Below are 24,380 nucleotides of genomic sequence, written 5' to 3' on the forward strand. Positions count from 1 at the left end.
GCACACAATCCCTATATTTCTCTGTAAAGGTCTATTTTTGTCTTCCTAACTCAGCACTGCCTCTTTCTGCGAGACCAGGAAACAGCCCCGCTACCAGCCCTACGCGCAGGGAAGCCGAAGGAGAAAGGTAAAAGCCGGACGGATCTACCTGGATCCTGCGGGGCCGGGGCCAGGCGGCGCCGCGGGGTCCGCGCCCCCCGCCCCGGGCCGCCCCCGCCCGCCCCTCTCGGCCGCCCCGGCCCCGCGCCCCGGCCGCGCTGCTGCCGCCAAAACCTGGAGCTGGCATCGCCGCCGCGGGACCTGCGGCCTCCGGGCCCCCGCCCGCGGCCTGCCGCAGGGCAAGGGAGCTGCGGACGCGGCGCTCGGGGAGCCGCGGGGGCTTTTCCCGATCTTTCCCCGCGTTCCTCGGCGGTACTGGAAGAGCCTGGCCGCTACCAGAGCAAAGGTTGGCACTCCCGGGTCTGGAATCCCAGGCTGGCACAGGTGATGGCCGCCATCGTGACTGACCTGCGGGAGCGGCGCCGGGAGCGAGCCCCTGGCTCCGGCGTGGGGGAGCGGCCGGGGTCTTCCCGCGCGTACCCCGACACACAGGGCACGCATCTGCACAAACACCCTGGCTCGACTTCTTAACCAACAAAATGTCCCTTTCCACAAGTTGTCACGGTAGCACACGGGCCGTTTTTTCCCTTTGAATATTCCAAACTGTATCAGCTGAACCAGAAAATGAAGCTGTCAAAACAGCTCATGATAATGTGTAATCCGAACATGATAACATACATGTCTAATATCATTACAACAACAATGTCGACAAGAAACGTTCCTTCATTTACCTCCATTTTAGATCTTAAAGTGAAACTTCAAGCTAGACAACCCTATGGGTATTCGTTCTTGCTTCAAACCTCTTGCCTTGCAAACTGGCACCTCAGTGCAAAAGCAGCAGTACAGCACCTGGCTCTTCCTAAATTACCCCTGCGTAGAAGCCACCTGCACTACTCAAACGTGATGCTTGATACATTGAGACACAAGAACACTAGAAAAAGGATGGACATTACTCTGGAGTCCCGAAATACTTTAAGCTTTTATCTCCAAACATTATTAGTCCTCCATACTTTCAAAGACGGCTTACTGAAAAATTAGTATTTTGAGAGATACAAATCCTGGTCCCAACTAAAATCAAAGAGAGATTGCCATCAGCTTCAATCAAATGAAATAGCATTTTAATCTAAAAAGCCTGTGGCTTTTGCATGTGGCAAAAAGAAACTAGATTTTACAAGCAGAAGGATTTAGTTTAGGTTTTTTTTTTTCCAAAGGCTTCCTCACTCAGGTGGAAAGTGCTGAATCAAGGAAGAGAAGCTGGTACCATCTACTCTGAGCATACATCAGAAGAAGGTGAAAAGGGCAGGACCCAGAAAATGAACAGGTACTGCTACACCTGTGGTTGGGTATATGGAGTTTTCAGGAGACTATGGAATTCAAGTGCCAGATACGTGGTTTTATGATATTGCTCAATCTTGACTCTGGAAGCTGTTTTCATCTTCCGTCTTACACAGGTGGGGGGAGCTGGGGGGGGTGGGGAGGGGACGTAACTCACCACAGGATTGACAGGATCTGCCAGGCCAAAATATGCATTTTTTAAGTGTTACTGAGCTGCATTTTTTTAGGACAGCCTGCTTTTTTTCCTATTGACATTTTTCTGTCTGGAGAGGCAAAAAGCACCTCAGATACAGATAGGTTTGGAAGCACAATTCAGGGGAACTGCTGTTTTTGGAGGCTGTCAGACACAGGATATATGATGAACAGCTTTTGTGAAGGGCAGTCATGTTTGCTGCCTGCCACAGCACTGTGAGAGCTGAAAACTGAATGGCTTGGTTAGAAATCACTAACTGGGTCTGAATTTTCATAGTCCTTCAGTATCAGAAGCTGTAATTTATGATGCACAAGATGTGTGTAGCCATATTTATTACCTATGTAAACACTTCATTGACACCTAAGTCCCAAATCTGGCTAGTGTCAGTCAGTCTGCAGGAATCTGCCTTGTTTCTTCCCCCTCTCTCCTCAGCAGTTTTCCTCTTTCACGTACTAACTTTGGGATTTTTGGTGCAGACTTGTTCCCAGCTTTGAAACGGCTCAGTGCCAATAAATAGAATTTTACAGGATCCTGGTATATCCTGCTTTTACCCTTCTCCAAAAGAGGGAAAGTGTTTCTCATTTCCTCTCTCCCTCTCGAAAAACCCCATGACCCTTTTGGGTCTCTTCCTCCTGAGAAAAGATCACACCGTTCAAGAATGACATGCACAAGCAACCTGTGCCCAGAAGGAACTTTTAGCTGTAATTATATTCCCAACCCTCCCTTTGCTTTTCGCAAACACAGCACTTACCCTGACATAATTGAACTACAAAATCCTAGAAACAATAATAAACCATAGAGAAATTTTCACCCCCCTTTAGACACAATTTTTTTTTCCAGAGAGAAACCACAGCTATCATATGAACATGTCTCCTCTGCACACAGATAAAGCTAAAGCTCTGTAAAAGGTTGCAGCAGTGCTGCTTCAGCTAACCAACTTCCATTCCAGTACAAACTGTACACAGGAATAAAAACAAAATCCCAGACAAAGGAAAGAAGACCTTTCTGGTCTTCACCTCTCTTCTGAGGCAACCAATGTGGGATCCTCCTTGAGTTCCTGAAAGATAAGGTATTTCACATAGCCTCTGCCCCTTCATATCAGGCAACATATGTATACATACACATATTTATATATGCACATAGATATAAATATAAATATACATTGAGTGGATATCTGTGCAAAAAATGAGATTTGCCTTCTACTTTTGTGCTCAAACTTGGTGCTATATCCTCGTGAAACCAGACAATACAGTATAAGCCCTCCTGGAAGGAAACTGGAGACACCTTTATTTCCTGCCTTCCTCTGTGAGTTCCAGCCTCAGGATGCACCATTTGTGAGCCTCAGGCTGAATGTTGGGGAGCACAAGCTGCTGACTTGAGGCCATATTTGCATTCTTGTATAGAGGAGGATTGACAACCCAGCTGAAGCCAGACTGGGTGGCCACCCCTGCCACAAAGTCTTGTTTCTCATGCCTGTTCTGTTTGGGTAAGGAGGGACAAAACTCCAGTAAGAATTAATGGGGAGCTCCTAAAGATGCAGCTCAAGGGACCTGATTGCCCCTCCAATCCAGAGCAGGACTGATGCAGAGCTTTTCCTTGCAGACACTAGGTAAAGGTGGAGAAAGTTTCTATACAGAAACCCTGCAGACCATTTGCAGCCCATCTTCCCTTTACACAGCCTAGTGGCTTTGGTTCAGTTTTTTTAAAAAAGAGCAAATGGAAAGATGGAGGTAATCAAAAGCATAGGAGGGACCTAAGCAGCTGGTAAAGAAATTAGTCCTGCTTGCCAGTCTTTCTGCCTCAACTTTCACAGGGAGCTCTGAACTCTCTGCTGACACTGTCCTCAAGTATGGGCACTGCACTAGGTGGGTAACACTGGTGACCTGACCTCTGCTTCTCCTCACTGACCTCTCTTTTTCATGTAGCCTACTGCTGCAAATCAGGATAGGCAACTCACTAATGGTTGAGTTTTTAATCCACCTCATCATCAAACTTGGGAGAAAGAAAAAGAGGAAAATGAATTGTAACCGCGTAGGTATTGAAGAAAAATAATTCTCTCTGGTAATCAATTATTGGTAAGTTTCTCTCTCTGAAGATGTCAAATATTAATACAATAGTACACTCTCCCTGGAAGGCTACATTTGGAGTTGTATAAAATACATGAACCAGGAACCAAAAAAATTGTGACTCTAACTGTATTAAAAATACTGACTAAGGGTTTAGAAAAAAACCAGCACATACTTTGCAGAGAAGTGAATGTCACTAAAAAAAAACCAAACAAAACCAAAAAACTAACCTTCATCCTTTTGTTTAAACCCATGACCTCAAAAAAGTCATAAAAATTTTTGAGAGGGGCTCATCTGTTTTAAGAAGCAGGATGGGAGAGATGCCAGAAAAGATGAGGTATGCATTTCCACAGTGGAAATGTGGACTGTGGACCTGATCCCGAATCGCCTTAACGTCCATGGATTAAGGACAAATTTACTGATGCAGAAGAGGGTCAGGCAATGCTGACGGGCCTGGCAATGCTCTGAGTAGTTCCTTGGCTCCTTGACACAGTTTGCTGTCCGCATTCCCAAGCCATACTCCTTTACTTGGCAGCTGCCACCATGTAACTCACCTGACAAACCAACTTCTCCCATGCCTACTCCTCTCCCACAAACCACAACCCACCCTAACTTTGTGCAGCACAGGGAGCAAAAGGGAGAAAGCAGGTGACGTGATGCGGTAGAAGGCTGTGGGCTAAAGATAATAGTCTGAAGAGAAAAAAGGGTTTTCCATAGAAAAACTGCAGGCAGCAGTCCACAGAAATGACAGTGATAGCCTTTAGCCCTGAGAAAGCATTTGTGAAGGGGAGCCAGATGCTCCTCAGGAAGCCTGTGTGCAAAAGCATCAGGTGAAAAGCAGATTTGCAGTATGATTACACCCAAGAAAGAGGACAATCCTCGTTCATTCAAGCTAGTTATTCCTCATCCAAGCTAGTTATTCCTCATCCATATCCCACAAGAAAGCAGAGGGAACAGGAAACTTCTGCTATGGCCACCCCCATCAGCTCAGGGTTTCCCTTTAGACCCTTATTAATAAAATAATTCTGGTGTTTATTCTTGTCTTTTCTGACTAGAAATTCCTTATCTATGAAGAGAGACTCACATGGCAGCATTCCACACATGTCCATCTGTTAGTACCAGAGGAAGAAGCAGCTGATTGAAACTAGCTTAAATCCAGTAATGTCCTAATGGCATTTAAAAGACCAAGTAACCTCCTGTGGTTTAAATATTCTTACATATTACAATGAAATAACATTGTTAAACAAAATGACACGGATACATTTGCAATAAGCAAAAGGGACACCTCTTTCGATGAATTTGCAAGACTGTTATAGGATGTGTTACATTTTTGGCAAAAGAGGAGGCACTTTTCTGTCAGTATCCCAGTTTATGAAGAATTTCACTTGGCTGGACACTCCAGGGGCACTTCCCCAACTTCCTCCCACCCCTCCACCTTGAACAAAATAATACATTCCCATTTTAAGGCAGTGGAAAATTAGTTCCAATCAGCTGTTCAGGAGAGTCCTCAGGATTAAATAGATTTAAATAACGCCAGGCAAAACATGCTCATTTTGCCCTAATTTTGAAGTGAATTATCAATAAATAAAGAAGTCAGCTAGAATTATAGCTGAAGTTACCACTTTCAAAAAAGGAGTAAAATCTATACAGGAGACATGTCCTGGATTCTCTGCAGCATGCTGACTAACACCTTGCACAGCTGTAACAGCAAAGCCAAATCATTTATCTGCAGTTTGTAAAAGGTTTTGTATGTCATATAAAATTTTGCATTTAATAGTAAATGCTCAGGTCAACTATCACAATCTCGCTATTTGGACAGGAACAAAAAACTGGAAAGAAAACTAACTTGTGAGACGCTGAACAATTGCGTGATGTGCCTTAACCTCTCCTTTAACTGCAAGGCACACCTCTGAGCGTGACACTGACAGTCACAGCATGCCTGTCTCCACCCCTGGTCTTTAGACAACATTCTGCTGGGCTAGATTGTCTCTACATTCACCCCAAACACATCTGACCTGTGATTTCCTGTATTGTCCCTCTATCTTGATATAAACTTAGAGAAACTTTTTAGTTTCTTCTCAGTTGCTTTAACTTCTCTGCTTGAGAAATTAAGTTTTAGCTACCCCAGGGAAAAAAAGGAAGTCTCTACATGGTTAAACAGTTATGCCCTAATTCTTGTGAGTGCCTGCATGGTCAGTGGTATTCTATATATATATATATATATAACTGGAAATTCTTACAAATTCAGAAGATCATTGCATACAACTACCTTAGCATGAACTGAGGAATTCTGTAACTGTTTCTTAAGCCTGTTTAAGGATCCCAACATGCAGTTACACACAAGAACAATCATTAAAAACTCGCTTCAGGAAATAATGTAGCCAATAAGTTGGTAGCCTCATGTACTCACAACCTGATTTATGTCAATAATATTTATCACAGAAATACAGCTTTTGCTTGACTGCATGACTAGCAAATCCAGATAAAATATCAAAGCTTAGTGAATAAACAAAACCACAGTATTTTCCTCCTTATGCATCTCTTTTTTAAAGCTATACATCTGCTTATAACAAATACCTGTTGAGTCATGTTCTGCTTGACCTTTTGGGATACAGCTCTTAGGTTTCCTATAAGTATTTCTATGGTATATTTGTACAAAGTAGATGATCTCTGGATTAAATAGCTCTCACATATTTGCTCATAATTGAAGAGACATGGCTTGTTGACCCATGTGGTCCTTTCCACAACCAGGTTTATGTTACAATTAAACTTCATGGTTTCATGACATGAATTTATTTATTTCTCTGGATAGAGAAAATGGTCAATATGAAGACTAAGCAGATACATTACTTATACAGATGACTATTCCTTCTCACACCTATGTGAGAGAGGGGGAAAAACAATCTTAAACAAAGTGCGATAATCTCCTGGAAAGTAAGTCTACTTTTTTCTTTTTTTCTTCTGTTTACTTATTCACTTTATTCACTGCTGGTCTCAAATGCTATTCTGATAGAATGAGTTAATGAAATTCAAACCCATATGATTTTACTGATCTTATTTTTACTAAAACCCAAAAGTTTTTTCCAGCATCTACCGGGCTGCTTGTATAACACTGATTAGATTCTTCGGAGCAAATACTTCTCACAGGATCATTTCACTTGGGGTGAAAGGTGATAAAAGCATTGGTGCGCAAAGGAGAAGGGGGAAAGGTTGAAAAGTCCACAGAACTTGCAGACATTTTGGAACAAGCCATTTAATAAGTTACTGAGGAATCTATATTTTCTCACATACTTTGGGAAACAAAAGGTTTGTTTTTACAATAAAAATGCATAATGTGAGAAAATTTCCTAAACTATGGCGACATTTTCTCTGTTTTTAAAGTTTCAGACTCACAACAATGGTGACATGTTTCTGTGCAATCTGCATAATTGAAGGCCTGGTTTTGGTTGTTTTTTGGTTTGGGGTTTTCTGGTTTGTTTGTTTTTTAAGGAGACCCATTCTAGCTTGATGCCTCTCAACCTCCTTAAAATTTTAGATCTTCATGTCCCAATGACGCAGTGCAATGCTATGTAGAACTATCACAGCAGAGTCTGAGGTTAGCAATAGTACAAATACAATCCAGCAATCTCAGCTAATGCAGCTGCTCAGACACTGCACTGTATGTTTTAAAACATTGAGAGGGTTTTCGAAAGCTTATAGCTGCTTGGAATATTTAACAACTTACAACAACACTTACATCATCAACCAATTTGCCTACCAATCCTAAAACATTTAAAGGGCTTTAAACCTACCCATATGCAGACTCTTCCTGCTCAGAATCAGCTACAGCAATCTGCCACCCACATCACTAAACACAATGACAAGATTATGCTTCCATGCCTTTGCAGCCTATTCTTCACAATATGCAAATCTTCAGGAACTGCATTTCTGATCCCGATGCAACAGCACAAAAGCCATTGTTGTAAGAAATGGTTTAACCTGTCAGCAACACTGTCACCACAGTTACTACCACTAATAAAGATATGATCATAATCTGCCACTTAAGGATCATTAGATACATTATGACTATTGTATTCTTTTACATAGTTCTTTTATATGGACACTAATTGAGAACACTTGATTTAAATAAAATCAAGCACTATAAATTGTCATTGACAAATCTGTTCTTAACCTTTACTGTGTAGGGTGCTGCTTGCTCATGTAGGGAAAACCAGCTATTAAAAAGGCTAACCCTGCAAACTATTTATCAGAAATACAAACCACTGTAACACTGTATACAAAGAGGAGAGCTTGGAAGAAGCACACAAGGATGCTCTGTCTGAACATGTAAATGACTTACATTAAGCTAGGTAAAACTCCTCAGTACCATTCAAATGCTTGTGGTCCATGCAACAATTTATGGTGTGTTTAGGAATGGACAGCTGTACATTCAGAAGGATTCAAGGTACATATCTGTAAAAGGCACAGAGTGCATGACAGAAGTTTATTCTATGTAATTATTTTTATATAATTTTATTGAGGCTGCAGAAAATCTGAAAAATATAGCAAATGTCTAAATATGGGTTGTATATGCATCTCAGATGTGGCTCTTTTGCATGTGTCATAGAGTCCTCCCCTTTGAAAGCTTAATTTCTGGAAATATTTCATCTCAGAATGACCGTGAGCTGTCAGAGTGACCCTGAAAACAAATCAAAACTAAACAAGGATATGCCCTCCCCTCCCCACCCAATTGGAGGCCCAGAACATATCAAATATGGCCTTCCTTACAAAGAGCAAAATATTAATGTTACAGGAATTTGTGGAAAACATGATCAACATTGGTCACCTCCCTTAAAGAGAAATGAACACAATTTGGCAGAGGTGCAGAGGTACAGAGAAGAGGGATGAAGAAGGTTGGACTGGAGGGCTGGTATCAGAGACTAGGAGGAGCAGGATTTATCAGACATGGGATCGCTGTGGCTGCCTGCAATAACCAGAAGCACACAGCACACCATGGCTTGCCTTGCCATCCTGGGCACAAGGGCTGCAGCTTCCTACTACAGCAGGAACACTGCAAAGGGCTGTTGCAGGCAATGTTGTATCCAGAACCGTGGGCCACTGCTTTTGCCTAACAGAAATCAAAGGCATATTGCTGCTTTCCAGAGAAGTATGAGAGAGCTTTCCCATGATTAGAAAAAACTATTTAATATATTCCAAACGGAACTGTTTCACCTAATTTAAGAATTCTGGCTTGAGATGCTGCAAGCCATGTGTAAATGAGACAGGAGAAAAAAATCAGAGTTTCAAGCCACCAGAAGAGCCTGGATCTGGTAAGAGCATGACTGGAGAAAACACCACCAATATCCAGCCTGGTCCAGCTCAGAGAGCAGTGCAACTGTCCAAGGGGAGAGAGGGCACCAATGGAGCATGGAGAGCTCCCTTTCGTTATGCTTCCACTTTGTCATGGTGAGCTGCTGTTTCTGCTGGAAGTCCCATCCAGTGGAGGGAAAGGAGGCAGAAGATGGCAGGCGTCCACACACCTTTTGGAGCCTGTTCCTTCTATTGTGTCAGTGAACAATAGCCTCCTGCTAATCTGTGAATCTCCTCAAGCTCCCTTCATGCCTTTACCATACTGCTTCCCCAGCCCGTTACCTTCTCTGCTATTTACAGCTCTCTGAACCGTCAGATTATTTCTCTGTATGCCCAGTGAGAAGGTAAGTTGAAAAGAAAATAAGATGTCACTGAGTCAGGTGCCTAAATTTTCCAGTTTAACTTGGATACTTTCCATATGCTATCTCTAAAAATTTATGTGATTTGCAGCATGAGCCAATGGCTGTCTTCTGTTAACTCCACAGAGCACACAGCCAATGATTAACAAAAAACTGGTGCTGTGGCAAAATACTTCCAGTACTGCCAAATTCTGTTTTTCTTGGTAATTTCAATTGCCTATGGAATCCTGAATTAGTGTTAGTATACAATGTACAATTCATGGCATGTTGCTGCTGTGAACTTGTTGAATGGGTATGGGGCCATGAGCAACCTGGTCTAGTGGAAGGTGTCCCTCCCCCTGGCATGGGGGTTGGAACTAGATGGTCTTTAAGGTCACTTACAACCTAAATCATTCCATGATTCTTTCCTGTGCCTTTCTGGAAAATACTGAATGGATAGACTGCACTTCAAAAACTCCAAGTATCAACAGACATAAAAATACAAACACTACATACCTATTAAGGGATTTTTTTAAAAATTATACTATCAGATTTTAGAACTAAATCTTAGCAGATGATTGTTCCAACTGTTAGTTATTGAAATTGTGATGGCAACTTACAAAGTCATTCTTTATACTGAGAAATACTCTGGAAGTATTTGGATTAATTATAAACTAAACAAACCAATCCTATATTATCCATATACAAAATGAAAATGATGAAAAAAAATTTTACAGCTTTCTCTATTACAAATGTACACTTTTTTTTTTTTTTAATTTACAATTTTTTATTTACCTGGCACATAAAAATCCTGACCCCAGATTTAAATATTTTTGTTGCATATTCCAAGTTTATGCTTGGAATCTGTTCACTTGAACATTTTAACATATTAATATAACATATTAACATACCAATGATAAGCAGAGAAACCTCTGCTGTGGGCCACACAGAAAATCTGCTTAATCATGCACGGTAAAGACATGATGTTACATCCACTAAGAGTTAAAACGGTGCACATTATGCAAAACTCTATCATCAGTAACAATTTTAAGTGACTTCAGCAATAAGGATCAAATCTTACAGTAAGTCAAATGTGGGGTGCAACGCCACAACTAAAATAATTCTAACACAGATGTTTAAAATCTAATTACAAAAAAAAATTAGATTATTAACTGATCAATCCCTCCCTTGAAATGCCTATTTCTCTTCACAGACTATAAATGGATTCAATGAGTTCATCTAGATATCTAATAATCAGTGCCCAGAAATCACTGTGAAATGGAAGTAAAGGTTATTAGCAGGAAATACACCTGAGCAACTGCATTGCATGGCAGCAAGCCAAAATTCTCAGTGATGTGTTAATAACTTGGAAAGTAAAGGTGCAGAGCTGGTGACCAGTCAAACTTGCTGGTCACCAGCAAGTGACAGAGCTTTTGCATGCAGTTTAACAACTCTGCTGATGATTCATCATTTTTAGTGGTATTAATGAATCCACTTTTTTTCTTAAGTGGATTTTTCTTCTTCACCTAAAAGGAATAGTTCTTTCAATACAGTGCTGTTCAGTTTGGTCCATAAGCCACCCAATGACCTCAAGCAATGAGAAAATCCATATGGGCAAGCAATTCATATCTGCAACATCTCATGAAAAGAACCCCAACTTCAGCGATGTTCCACAAAAAAAGAAAAATGCTTCCACTGTAAACAACTCTCTATCTATTCACTACAGGGATTGTGACAATACATTATTCTTTGCATTATTTTTCTGGGCTTTTAAATTCCTCCCCCTCTAAATTCTACCACAACTGCAAGCTAGTACAATTTGAATAAAATGCCTTATGTGTACTGATGCCAATACATATGAAAATTAGCATTTACCTGTCAACACACTGAGGTAAGCCTGAATTTCCCTTAAAATAAAAATGAAAAGCAAGCAGCATATAAGAGCTTCCCTCTTCTCCATGTATAATTACGTAATTAAAAGCCTCACGTAATAGGTATGTTATTGCTTTGTATGTGCACACACAAAAATTTTCTGTCTCTTGGTATGAAGTTACCTCTCCATTTAAAGTTAGTGTTACAATCAATCCATCAATTTTTTCATGGACTCCCCACCATCCAATTGTGGACAGGGCAGTCACCTTTACTGGCTGAGTTTCTGTGAAGTCTGATGAATGTACCTGAAACTGCCATAGGATCCAAGGCCTATAAAGACTGCCTTACTTCAGAAATCTTTTTCTCAGGACTAACCTATCATTTTATGAAAGATTACATTCTCTAATTCTTATAGATGCCTTTTTTGGTAAAGTTCTCTCTTCCCCCTGCCCCCCCCCCCCCCCCCCCCCCCCCCCCCCCAAATCACCCCTTTGCTCTGTACTCTCTTATTTGGGGCCTCTTCAATACCTGCCATCCACTGCAACAATCAATGCCAGCAGCATCAGTTTTGCAGGAAATCATATAGGTGATTTCACAAAGTTGTGTGAGAATTCATAACCATCATAAAAAAAAATATATAAACTGTAAAACCCCCTTCCTCCAAATTTCATGCTTATAGGAGCTGTCAGCAGCAGTCTCTTTTCCCTTTTGATACAGATGATACACATTTCAGAAAATTGGACTGAATATGTAATTACATAAAGATAGGAAACTAGCCCTTTGAAACTCGCCTTCCTGATTTATGGGGCATAAAAATCTCTCTCAAAAGGAGCAGTAAGACTCCTGTTTCCTGAAAAACTCCTGCTCACAGATCAGTATATAAAATTCTGAAGTCCCACCCCATTTCTCAGTGCATCTTTTAAGCGGCAGATTAGGTTTTGAATGATCTTGAACAAAAAAAAAACCAGACACACCCCACCCTCAAATATCTTTTTCAAGAAAAACTTGATTAAAGCTGATGAGCGAAGAACTTGGGACATTGTGAACAGAAACAAAGGTATATATACTGTGCAGGCCTGATGTTAACAGACAGAGCATGTTGCTCCTGAAAAATCAGATGTGAAAACATGAAAAGCAAATGTTGATTTTTTTCCCCACAAATATATATCCATTTAAAAAACTTTGTCCATTGTTCAGTACGTTATCTGTATCTCAGAAGCAATGATAATCAGTGCGTTTCTGTTGAAGTACCAAATGAGTAACCTTCAACCTAAGGCTGAAGGGCAGGTGACCAACCTTAGAGACATGTTTACATTGTTTTTTTTAAAATGCACTTTATGTTGTGTATTTCATTACAAATTTTTAGATTCCAAGTGTGTAACAGGGAAATAAATTAAACATAATAAACATGACTTATGGAGATGACCTCAGAGTTCGAGCATAGGAGGGACTTGGCTGTGGAACAAACAACTTCTGGAGATGGTCCAGGACTTCAAACTCTCCTTTTTTCAATTAGATGATCTAACAGACCCCATGATGATCCAGCACAACAAACAAATTGTCTGAGGACATGCCAAGTAGTAAAAACAGTAAAACATGATTTTTGCCTCTTAGCACTAGGAATTCACTCTCATTAAAAAGGGGCTCTTCTGCAAATAAAATAAAATAAAATAAAATAAAATCCAGTACTGTAATACACAGCACTGAATTCCATGCTTATGATTATAAGAAGATCCTCTTGTTCTAAAAAACTGAAAAAGTGTGCTGCAGGACATTAAGAAGTTTAATATAGGGACTGCCCTTCATCAACACAGTGTAGTGGTTAGCAGGCTTCCAAGCAGTCCCATTTCAGACAGTTTGAAACCAAAATCAAAGCAAAACCTAAACAGGATTATCTAAGGACTCATCACTGTGTAAAAATAGCTCATGTGTTTGATGCTCTGTCATGAAAACACATTACAGAAACCTGAAAAAAAAGAGGTGTACATATACACACACACATAAACACTTTTCTGATGGTAATCACACACATGTAGAATTTAAAACAACAAAAGATACCCAGCACAGACATAAACTAAAAGGTGAAAGGAACCCACAAGAGATGTAATCCATGAAAGAAACAACAGCAGTTTAATAGTGAGAAAGCAGTGCTACGAGGGCCTTAGCTGGCTGCTTGTCTCCAGGTGTGCCCCAGTGCACAGCTCATGTGTTTGGAGTGCATTTTCCCCCCACTTGCTTTCTCAGCTGAAAAGCTAATGAAGTCTCAACAAACAGACTTAAGTTCAAACATCATTAATTCTGCTATTAAGGTATATCACTAAGAGGTTCTCCCACTTATATAGTTATGAAGTGCCTGGCAACAAGGACATTTATAAATAATTTCTCTAAAGAAGGAAAGACCAACCTGAATTTTATTGCAGATCACTAGCTGTGTCATTCTTTACAGTTTCAAGCCCCAGAACAGTAGAAAGAAGATGACAGATTCCCCCGAATTAGTGCACAAAAGGCTTCTGCCAAAATGGCATCAACTATTTTGTTACAGATTCATAACATAAAATGTCTCAATCATTCTTTTAAAGCATTACTTATGATAAAAATTAACAGGGGCCTTCAGACCAGAGCAACATCAGGCACCTTTAAAACTGTCCTAAAACAAAAGTTCCAGTGAAGCCATACTGGTATGAGTATGGTTACTGAATTCGAGGCAAAGCACATCAAAGGAATATCTCCTCTAAAAGCCTAGTTCAAGACATCAGATAGCACCAGCCTTGAAGCCCTCCCCTCTCCTCCCCTACAGGGGAGCCAGGAGTGAACCAGGAAGGACCTGTTCCAATCACCCCTTCTGTGCAGTTCTTTCCCTTCTTCCTCCAAAATGACTCCACTACCACACATCTTACAGGTCCAAAAATATTCCTCCCCCATATGTTTGGCATGCTTTGGTTAGAGGACAACAAGCTGTTACACATTTCCTTCACAGGACCAAAAGCATATCTAGTATGAGATGCAAGAGCCTGCATTTTGGCCACAGAAGACACGGACCTGGTCTTTTGATGGGGAAGGATTAATGTCCAAGACTCTTCCACAGACACTTCAGGACATGTGGCCTGCTCCAGCTGGAAGATAAGCATCACCATTCACAGCAGTGTGGTTTCTGAGGAACACATGAAAGGGGCTTCAAGCTGTAGATCACATTAAAAAAAACTGGGATCTCAAGTTGCGTGGAGTGTTTTTGTTTCTTGTTCAATTTTCCCCTGCTTAAAAATAACTTCTTCACTTACAATAGTAAAGCTGAATACCATGGAAAGAACTGAAGAGCAACAAAACATTGCTCTAAGGTGCCATTAATGTTGTCCATTGTCCTGACATCAATGCATCCACCTCTCACAAATCTGCACAGCATATCTGTCATCAATGTTCCTACCAACATGCTGCACCTCTGAGGGTTTGTCCTTTCTCTCCAGTGTCACCTGAGTGTCCAATGATGACAATGATTTGGCAAACTCAGAGCTGACAGGTAGGTACAGACTTCCCTTTAAGAACATAAATATGGTTCATTTAATTGTTTTGAATTTAGTCAGGTCCTCTGCAAAGTGTTCTTCTGTGACTAAAAAAGCCCAAATGCCCCAAATGCACAAAGATGGCAATTTTCTCAACCAACATTCAGCTAAAAAACAGGTTATGATCCACTGCTCCTGGTGACTTCTTTTCAAACAAAAGGGCATGAGATTAAAAAGCATGAGATTACAGGGGAAAGAACTGATGGGTCAGAGGCGACTTCAGGCAACATATGAAGAATCTCAAGCAGACCTGAGGAAGACAAGTTAATGTAAACATGGACTTATTAATACACAGATCGTAGAGTCATGGAATCATTAAGGTTGGAACCAAGACCCCTAAGATCATCAAGACCAATTCCTGACCAATCACCACCTCGTCAACTAGACCACAGGGCTAAGTGCCACATCCAGTTTTTTCTTGGAACATTTCCAGGGTTGGTGACTCCACACCTTCCTGGGCAGCCCATCCCAATGCCTGATCATCCTTTCTGTGAAAAATAATTGTTCCTCATGTCCGGCCTGGACTTCTCCTGGCACAGCTTGAGGCTGTGTCCTCTTGCCCTGTTCCTGATGAAGTGCATCTCTCTTTCCCATCTCTTTTTAAGACATAGCTAGCCCACCTAAAAATTTATTTTAGATCTCTATTTGCAGTACTTAGTAAATTATGCGATTCTGACTAAGATCTGAATTAGAAAAGATGAAAGGTAAATTAGGTCATAAGAAGACAACCAACATTGCAATCAATCAATGTTTCATAATTTAAAAAAAATGAAACCATTCACCAGCCACCAGATTTTTTCTCAATCTCTGAAGAATATGTGACAACCATTGAGGCTGGAGGTGGCAGAATTTTTCCTAGATGCCTCCTGATGCCATTTAATATTTTATTTCAACATTCTTTTGATCCCCTCTCCCAAAATAGTCTCTACAAATACCATCTCTACAATCTCTAGTACTGACATGAAAGAAAGGCTCCAAACTTTCTCAATCTATGGATGCCTATGTATTGAATTTTAGATTACCGACATTTTAAGAGGCATCTCTAACATATTTACTGATTCTTTGTTTCAGCTCTAGCTTGCATGTTACTCAAAAGCACAGGTATGAAGGCAAGTGTTAATATGCATTTAAGGCAAAATTTTAATTCCAAAAAAGCTTTGGTAGGTAAGTAGATAACAGTGGGATGGAAAGAGGTTTAATACAACACATCGAGAAGAACAGAGACTGAAGAAATACGCACCTGGCCAGACCTCAGAACTGTATTAATTGGGGAAGATGTGCAACAAGTGAGATGCTGAACAAGCCGAAGTGGGAACACTGTTGTGAGAGAGTAGCTGAAATGCCAATTACCACATAAATCAAAGCTAAAATTGTTCAAGTGATGATCGGCATAGATAAACAAGCCTGAGATCCAGCCAAAGCAAACCTGTGAAGAGCTGTAAAAAGCAAATGGACTTCTCGAAATAAGAGTTTAATACAGGATTACAGGTATTTGAACTGCTTTTGGACACTCAAAAGAGAAAATCTGGTACTTTAAAAAAAAAAACCAAACCAAAAAGAAGTGCAAGTATACCACTATGTCTCAAAAGTAAAAAAAGAGAAGTCCTTATTTTCTGTAACTGTGCCAAAAATATAGGCTTTCCAATGACAACAATGCAGAAATATTCCAGCTGATTCCCCTAGCTTGGTCCTTTTCCAAGTTCCTCAGCCTTTTCTTGATTTGTGTAGCCAAAATATTTCCTTTGCCTACTGACAGATATATAAAGACATAAAACTTTCCTATAAATCCATTGTTAAAACAGATAAACAGAAAACACAATTATCATGAGAATACTCTGCCAGTCTCCCTGTGACTGTTTCAGTACTTAGCTGACACCCCAAATAAAATTTGTGAAAGGCCTTTGAAACAGGAAGAAAATTGTCTTCTGATTGTCTTTGCTTCGCTATTCCCCAAACACATTCAAAGAATTCTAGAAAATGAGCGAGACACTATTTCCCTTTGCAGAAACTGTGCTGCCAAGATGAGCCCTTACCTCTTCCAGAGGAGCAGACCAGCACATCCAAGCTGGAATCTGTGTTTATTGCTTAACCAGAAACAAAGCATCATTAAGTGTGTTGCACAAAGAGAAACTTTGGAGATTGTTCTTGGTTAGAAGTACGAATGTTTCTAATACACTTGGCAGCTGCCAACCTCCCAAAATGAAAATGCCTCCTCACTGTCTCCACAAAGTCAAATTTCCACAGTGATATGTAAACAGATAATGTTCTTCTATCTAAAAGGGTACTTCAACAGACAGAAAACAAAGCAAAATATATGGACTGTTTTGGATTGCTCTGAAGTTTGGCACATGATGGAGACTGAGGCAAGGGGCAGGAGAGGAAACAGCTAACATTAATGTTCTTAACATGAGAGTTTGTAATTAAATACATGTAAATCTGAGATACAGCTAAATTTTTGTTTGCCCTCACCAAATTAACTTTTCTAAATGTTGCTATTCTTTTCCTGCAATATGAAGGTGACTGTTCAAACCATGGCTTAGACTCTGAAAACGTTCTCTGTCTCACCACATTCCCCTCAATTTAAGAGTACAGCATTCACTGTACAATCAAAAAAGCAACGGGAAGACAAGATTTCAAGTCCAAATGTTAGCCCAGGCACATGTTTTATGCTTAAAAGACAGTGTATCTGAAAAAATTATATATCCAAATTAATTTCTAGCTGGTTAGTTTTCACTTGAGCAGAGAGGATGGAACTGAATTTAGGCTAGGCACTGAATTTAAACTGTGCTCCAACAGTATCAGTTTACATAACATGACTGGCAGAAAATTGAAAAATGGTAAGAAAAATGCTAAAATTGGCAATTGTATGCTTTTGTTTTGAAGAAATGTTAGCAGAATTCTTAAGACTCAAAGTACTTTTAAAAGGAGAAACTGCATACATGAACACATGATTGCAGGGTCAGGAAAACTAAAGAGTGAAGAAAAGAGCTAATAAAAAAAGGGGATTGAAGCTGTAGTGAAAAATGATGGGAGTAAAAAGGGTGCTGCTCAGTAGCAGCAAAATTTAGTGCAGGTGGAAAGAAGAAAGAAGAGAGAAGATCCTTATCCAGATGCAGAGAATCCAGATGACAAAGAAAATAATATAGGTATTTGACAGAAGAGGAATATTAGTGGGAGGAATGCTTGTCAGCTCCATATTCCCTTCCCTTGAATTCAAGATTGGAGTAACCCCTTCCTTTAAGTTTCCTTTTAAGTTTAAGATCACCTCCCCTGCTCTTCAAATGTGAGTGCCATTATAACTGGTAAAACCAGGAAAGAGAGCAGAGCTGGTGGCTGTGGTGGGGAGAAGAAATATAAGGAATTTGGCTATTCTTTAGAAAATATGTAGTTTTAACTTTTTCCCTTACCAATGTGTTTCATGATCTAGGGCAAATCCAAAGAAAATCCTGGTGCTAGAGTCCTGGTACTTGGGGAGTACAAGTCTAAGTGCTGTCAATATGTACCAAGTTCTTCCCTGTAGAATGAAATACCTGACAAATTCCACAGTTTCTGCACTCTTATGCCCCTAACAATAACTATTCACAAACGTCTCATTAAGCCTACAAACCACCATCATCTCCCCTTCACAGCTGACAGATTTATGAAATCACATCTTTCTCATAACATATGCATGATCTTCTGCATCACATTACAATTCTAGCTCTGCTAACATATTCCAGTTGTTCCCTACAGCATTCAATAGGGCTGGAGGGTGGCTGCAGTGTTCCCACAAAACTGTCCAAACTGCTGCTGACACTTATTAGGGACAGAGCAAATGTGGCATGTGTATGTGTCTCACATGTTTCTCAGTGAATTTTATAAAACGCACCACTCTAGAAAACCATGAACTATCTTCACAAATCCTCTGAATGCTCCACATCTGGACTGTGAATTCTGGGCTATGACTCCTAACATGTAGCACATCTTCCCATTACAGCTGTCAGATCAGAAAGAGGTGCTGAGTCTTGAGATCTGTCTATCTGTGTTACAGATATCTAAAATATTCTAACCAGTAATTTGCAACGTAACCCCAAAGATGCAAGATCTGATTTGGATTGAGAACATCACATGTAGTAAATGTATGAATAACAACTTGATATGAACTAAATTAAGGACGTATCAATTCCAACTGCATATGCATGTATTCTTTCTGCCAAATTTGTTTGTTGCAGATTTAGAGTTTTGCTATTTGAGTAAAGGATGTGGTTATTTTCTTCCACATGAGCAGTCTGTGAATTTCTAATACAGTAATTTGAATAGAATCCCTGTCCCCACTATTTGCCTGAATTACATAAATACAATGTATTGCACAAATTATATAAATTGTACATATAGAAATTCGATGCATTACATAAATCAGTGAACTATCCAGCTAGGAGCATTATTGAACCAGCAAAGATGATGCTTTAAGTCACTAGTGTTTCAATGGTTCAGCAGAGTGCTGTGAGAACTGCCCTGTTGAAAACCTTGGCATTTTGGTGTGAAGGCAGGGGGAGAAGACGTGTAAGAATGAGGGGAGGAGAAGGAGGTTAAGCTAAAGAATGAAAAGAAGTAAAAAAAATAATGCAAAGGCCTTGCCTATAGAAAATTCTGTGCAGGTTTTGGGAGGGAGAGGTTGTTTATCCCAGCAAAATCTAGCAATTATATTCTCCTTAGTTTTCACCTCTCTGAGTAAGCACTTTTTCTTCTGTTTCTCCTATCAAAAATAAGCCACACTAATCCTGCCACATTTCAGCAGTGAGCAATATCAATATTACCCTCCAAAATTTTTTGTGATCCCATATTACACTCATTAATACTGCCTTGAAACAGTATTTTAATACTTATGATAAAATCAGACCTACTCGTAGAAAAGCACATGGAATAAGTTATACAATGTATTCTTAAGACTAGGAAATATTGATGTTTGCTCATTACTGGAAAAAGAGGAAGGTAATGCCAAGATGGTGCCTTGAGTAAAAACTGGAATCACTTACACCACTTAACTGGATGAATCAAAGCCTGGAGATGAGCTTAAATTTCTGACAAAGTTTAGTTCAATCCTAGCCAGAAAAGCCTCAAGCAACTCCACTGTTCTGAATTGTTTAAGCTTTTCTAAACAAGTCAGAACAGCAAGTGCTATTGGAGGCATAAACAGATTTCCTATTTAAAATGCTCAACTTTAAGGCTATTGACCACATTCCCTCCCTTCCTGTCCCAATTTAAACTTGGCTTTCACATCTCCTGCTGGAACCTGAGGTGAGCCAACTTTGAACCAAATTTAGTTTTGTCTGCTTTTAATTTGATTGGACTGGCTTTCAAAACAAACCCAGCAAACTCTCACAACACTGGGATTTCAAGTTACTGAACTTCTTTTGCATAATCTCCCCCTTTTTATCCTAATATTACCCCTTATGCAGGGCTGAGAAAATATTAAAAATACATTTTCAAACTGAGGGGTTTTTTTGTTTTTTAGAGGATACAAACTATTTAAAAAAATTAAGGGTAAGAATTCAAAATTAAATCAATATGCTTGTCAACACTTGAAGCAACACTCAGTATGTACAGGGGATGCGCAGAAAACCTGCAAAAACCTCCAAACTCATTGATAGTGAAAATAACCTCAAATCAGGCAGCTTTTAAAGGCGTCAGTATGAAAAAGGTGCCTCTTACCACAGGCCAACTAAACGGCAGGTTCTCACAATCTTACAGCCCTGCTCTTGGATGTCTCGCCAATTTATCCTCTACCTGCTCCTGTCAAAGTTTATTAAATCTTGTTAAAAGCATCCCAGTATGATTACCGAGCAGAACTCCGGCAGCTGGGATACTCCTACTTCTGTGACAAGCTCTAACTAATTCCTCCTGAAAGAGAGGAATGCCATACCCACCACACAGAGTTACAACAGATGCTCTACCACGGGTATGGACTCATCACCTGAACATCAGCTTCCTGGAAGGAAGTTGTGAAGTGTAAAACAGAAAGGAATGAGCTACTACATCATACATTTACACAGAAAAAGAATTCTAAACCACTGAAGATGGAATTCTTACTCTTCTAACTCTCAGGAAAGCTTTTCCTGACTAATGATCCTGCTTTCTTAGATCACAAGATGCAAGATCAAGGAGGCTAAGTATTCCTGTCAAGAAAAGTTAGAAAATGGATTCTCCAGCCAGTCTTTCCCATAGCTTGCTTTGCTTTATCTTATGCTTAGATAAAATAGGATCCATAGCCCAAGACAAAGAAAAACTTCTACTGACCACAGTGTGCCAAGATTTACTCGTACTACTGATCTATTTAGAAAACAAGGCGAAAATAGTATCTTTTGAAAAACAAGTTTTAAATTACCAGTCTTTCGACTGAGTATCTACGGCAATCGAAACAAAGAAGCAGCTTTGAAGAAACTATTACTTAAAGTGATTGGCTAATTATATAGTTTTAAAGTATTGTGTCCCACATGCAGGTAATAGAATAGTTATATGTATCTACACACCTAGGCTAACAGTAAAAATATTACAAATATTTGCTTTACTATATTATTCAAAATATACTTCATTGCTCTGGTAGCAGTGTGTTAAAATCAGACAAATACCAAACCAGTTAACAATTAATCCCTGCTATTTCTACTACTGCCAAGGAATTGGCTGTGGAATACCACCAGCACTCCTGCAGAAGCAAAAGTTAGTCCAGCACTACTTTTACTGTTCCTACTTCCTTCAAGTGAGATCTTTCCTGAAGTCCAGTCTTTTTAAGATTTTAGTTACTAGTCTTCAAAACTGCTTTTCGCCACACAGCCAGGTTTTAGTTTCCCCAGGTGAAAGTACAGGCTTAAGGTTGTTCTGTGCTACCCTCTGTGAAACAGTTTTTTTTCCTTCTCCAGGTTCAGTGTACTTTTGTTATTTCTTTCCCATACACTTTATACAGGAACAGTTTCCAGCACCAAAATAGCTCATCCACCACTGGGAAAAGAGAAAGTAGACCCATTTTCCTGTACACTTCTTGAAATGGTCTTCTTGCCAAGCATTGTTTCTCATCTGTTGTGGAACATGACACCCTATTTAAATGTCAACATGAGTTCAACTGGGGCAACCAGTGTATTTTTGAAGTGGCTCTACTCCGAGCTTCTTCCCTACTACCATCAGGTTACTAAGAGACCACGTTTACAGTCTCTGGATTAATAATAATCCCAATGTGCATGTTATTTTAACCTTTCTATACACCCAAATTAGAGGAACTATTAGATTAAGAATTTCTCATTTGTGCACAGCTATTGGTGCTCTGCCATCTACATATCGCACTGCATCTCTAAAGCCACAATCACTGAGTAACTCAGGGGTCTGTGAGCTAAAACTAAGTCCCACGGGCATTTGTGCCATGCCTAGTGTAGACTCACTTAAAAAGTGAAGGGGTCTAACACAAAAGCCTGCATCTCAGCAACAAGGCTCCAGATGTGCATTATGAAGGTTGAAAAATGAAAAATTTACTAAAATCAACACACAAAAAAGTATTGTTTAGGAAGTCACCAAGGAACTACACGCTTGCTGATTTCACCGCACTGGAAGTGTGAAAAAGCTTCAAGCTCTTGGTTAGCTTCCAAGAGAAAGGCGAAACATATAAACACTCATAACCCCCCGCAAATAATGTGTGCAGTTAGTTAATATAGCTTCAGAAAAATGTATCTATTTAAGATCCCCAGATACTTTGTCTTTCTATCTGTTTTGGTTTTCTGTTTTTGTATTATAGCTGCCAAAGAGTGGGCAAAAGAGAGGAAGACAAAAAAAATCAGATTTTGTTTGTTTCTTTTAGAGTTTTTCTACCTAAGAAAGCACTGCTCTCACACACCCATGTGTTTGAAGGAAAAGAACAACTGCATGTCAACTCATAGTTGCCATGCATGTCAACCGAAATAGTTCTTGAGAAGATCAAAGTAGATTCACCATTCCAAAGGTTAGCTTTCACTGCTGCCTCACTGTCTCCAGAGCATTTCAGAGGCATCTTTGAGAAGAGGATTTCCTGTTGCCCAAACACACAGCCAACAGTCAAGCTCTAGGAAAAAGTTTCATGGAATGTCTTGAAGTACGGTACTTGGTCACAGAGGAGACACTGACAGTCAGCTGCAAGCAAGCCCAACTCCTAGAAGCCAAAGGATTTCTTACATTGAAGTCTCAGGATTCTGGCCACACTGCAAGTTGTCTAGTAGTTATTTTTCAGATAGTGTTGATAATGTCTACTTTTGTTCCAGAGTAAATGTTTAGGACATCTATGTTATGAAACCATATAGCTAACAGTGAGCTATTTCTCATATGTGCTTCAAAGCTTGTTTCAAAACAGATGCTAGAAGTACCTTCCAAAGTAGATACGTATAACATCTAAATCTTGAACAATAAAAAACCAAAATCTTAATTGAGAGTGTACAATACTTTAGAAGAAATACAAAGGTTTAATGGGAGGGAAATGTACTGGAATAATCCAATTTATTTGACAGTCAAAGGTGCTAGAATAGGAACAAAAACGTCTAAACCAGTCAATGCAAAGTGTAATGAGATACCAGTATTTCCCCACAAGGTGCTTTCAGGTCTTAACAAAAGCTAAGCTTCTGAAAATCTCTAAAGTTCATGGCTAACAAAACCAGAACAACGTAACTGACAACTGCACACCTAGAAAATTTAATACAATACAGTAACTTGCAATTTGTGCATGCTCTTCCACTTTTCCTAGGAAATGTTTAATTTGTTGTCCCAGAAAAAACAGCCTTTGGGTATCACGGATGACTATTAAATTACAAGAACTATACTCAAGTAATAACTACAAACTCTGCTAAACAAAGCAGCAACAAGTATGTATTATAAAAACAAAGAGGATGCAGAACAATCTTATTTTGGTCCTCAGCATGGACAGGAAGATCTAAGATCGTAATTAAAGGCTGGCGTATCAACTTTTCCGTAGGTCATCTAACTCCTTTCAGTGAGCAAAGCCACTGCTTTCAGTGTGATTCAGGGCAAAGGTGAAGACTTTTCTCTCAGTGCTGCTTCACCTTCACAGAAGCTGTGTGGAACTGCATCCATACAATACAAGGACAGCAGCATGGAAAAGGCTACAAAGCAAGTTCCTGGTCAAGTAATATGAGCAAACATGTGGACAAGAGAAGGGCTGCGGATAGACAAAAATAGCTTATCTTATTTCAAACATTTGAATATTGTTTTGGACAACTGGAGTCTATTCTCATCTCTAGATCCCTTTGTAAGTTTGTATTTGGATGGATGTTTGAGAAACAGTGACACTTGGATAAAAATAGTATGGTTGAATACCTGTTTGGTAGGTTCTGAATTTAGAGATAGCATCTAAACACTTGCTCTATTATTAAAATATTGTAAATTTGCTTACAAAATTGGTAATTGTTAATTCTTGTACTATGCAACCACCTCCCGGCTCTGTAACACCACATACTAGAAGCCTCTTGCCTGGATATTAGCTCTAATTAAACACTAAATCATTTCATTCATGAAGAAATGTTAATTCATTTAAAACCTCATGTAAGGTCATGCACCTTACACA

The 24,380-nt window shown here is 39.7% G+C and overlaps 1 protein-coding gene and 1 long non-coding RNA gene across 2 annotated transcripts in view; one reads left to right on the forward strand and one right to left on the reverse strand.

Annotated features, from left to right (window-relative positions):
* Window positions 1-24,380, reverse strand: part of GNAL (G protein subunit alpha L) — a 185,252-nt gene that overhangs the window by 116,313 nt on the left and 44,559 nt on the right. The window lies entirely within an intron of this gene.
* On the forward strand, window positions 53-7,299 carry LOC125318471. Its single transcript, XR_007200368.1, has 2 exons — window positions 53-127; window positions 1,311-7,299. It is a non-coding gene; the product is annotated as an uncharacterized LOC125318471 (long non-coding RNA).

The sequence above is a fragment of the Corvus hawaiiensis genome, chromosome 30 (assembly GCF_020740725.1).
Source record: "Corvus hawaiiensis isolate bCorHaw1 chromosome 30, bCorHaw1.pri.cur, whole genome shotgun sequence".
In the NCBI taxonomy this organism is placed as follows: Eukaryota; Metazoa; Chordata; class Aves; order Passeriformes; family Corvidae; genus Corvus; species Corvus hawaiiensis.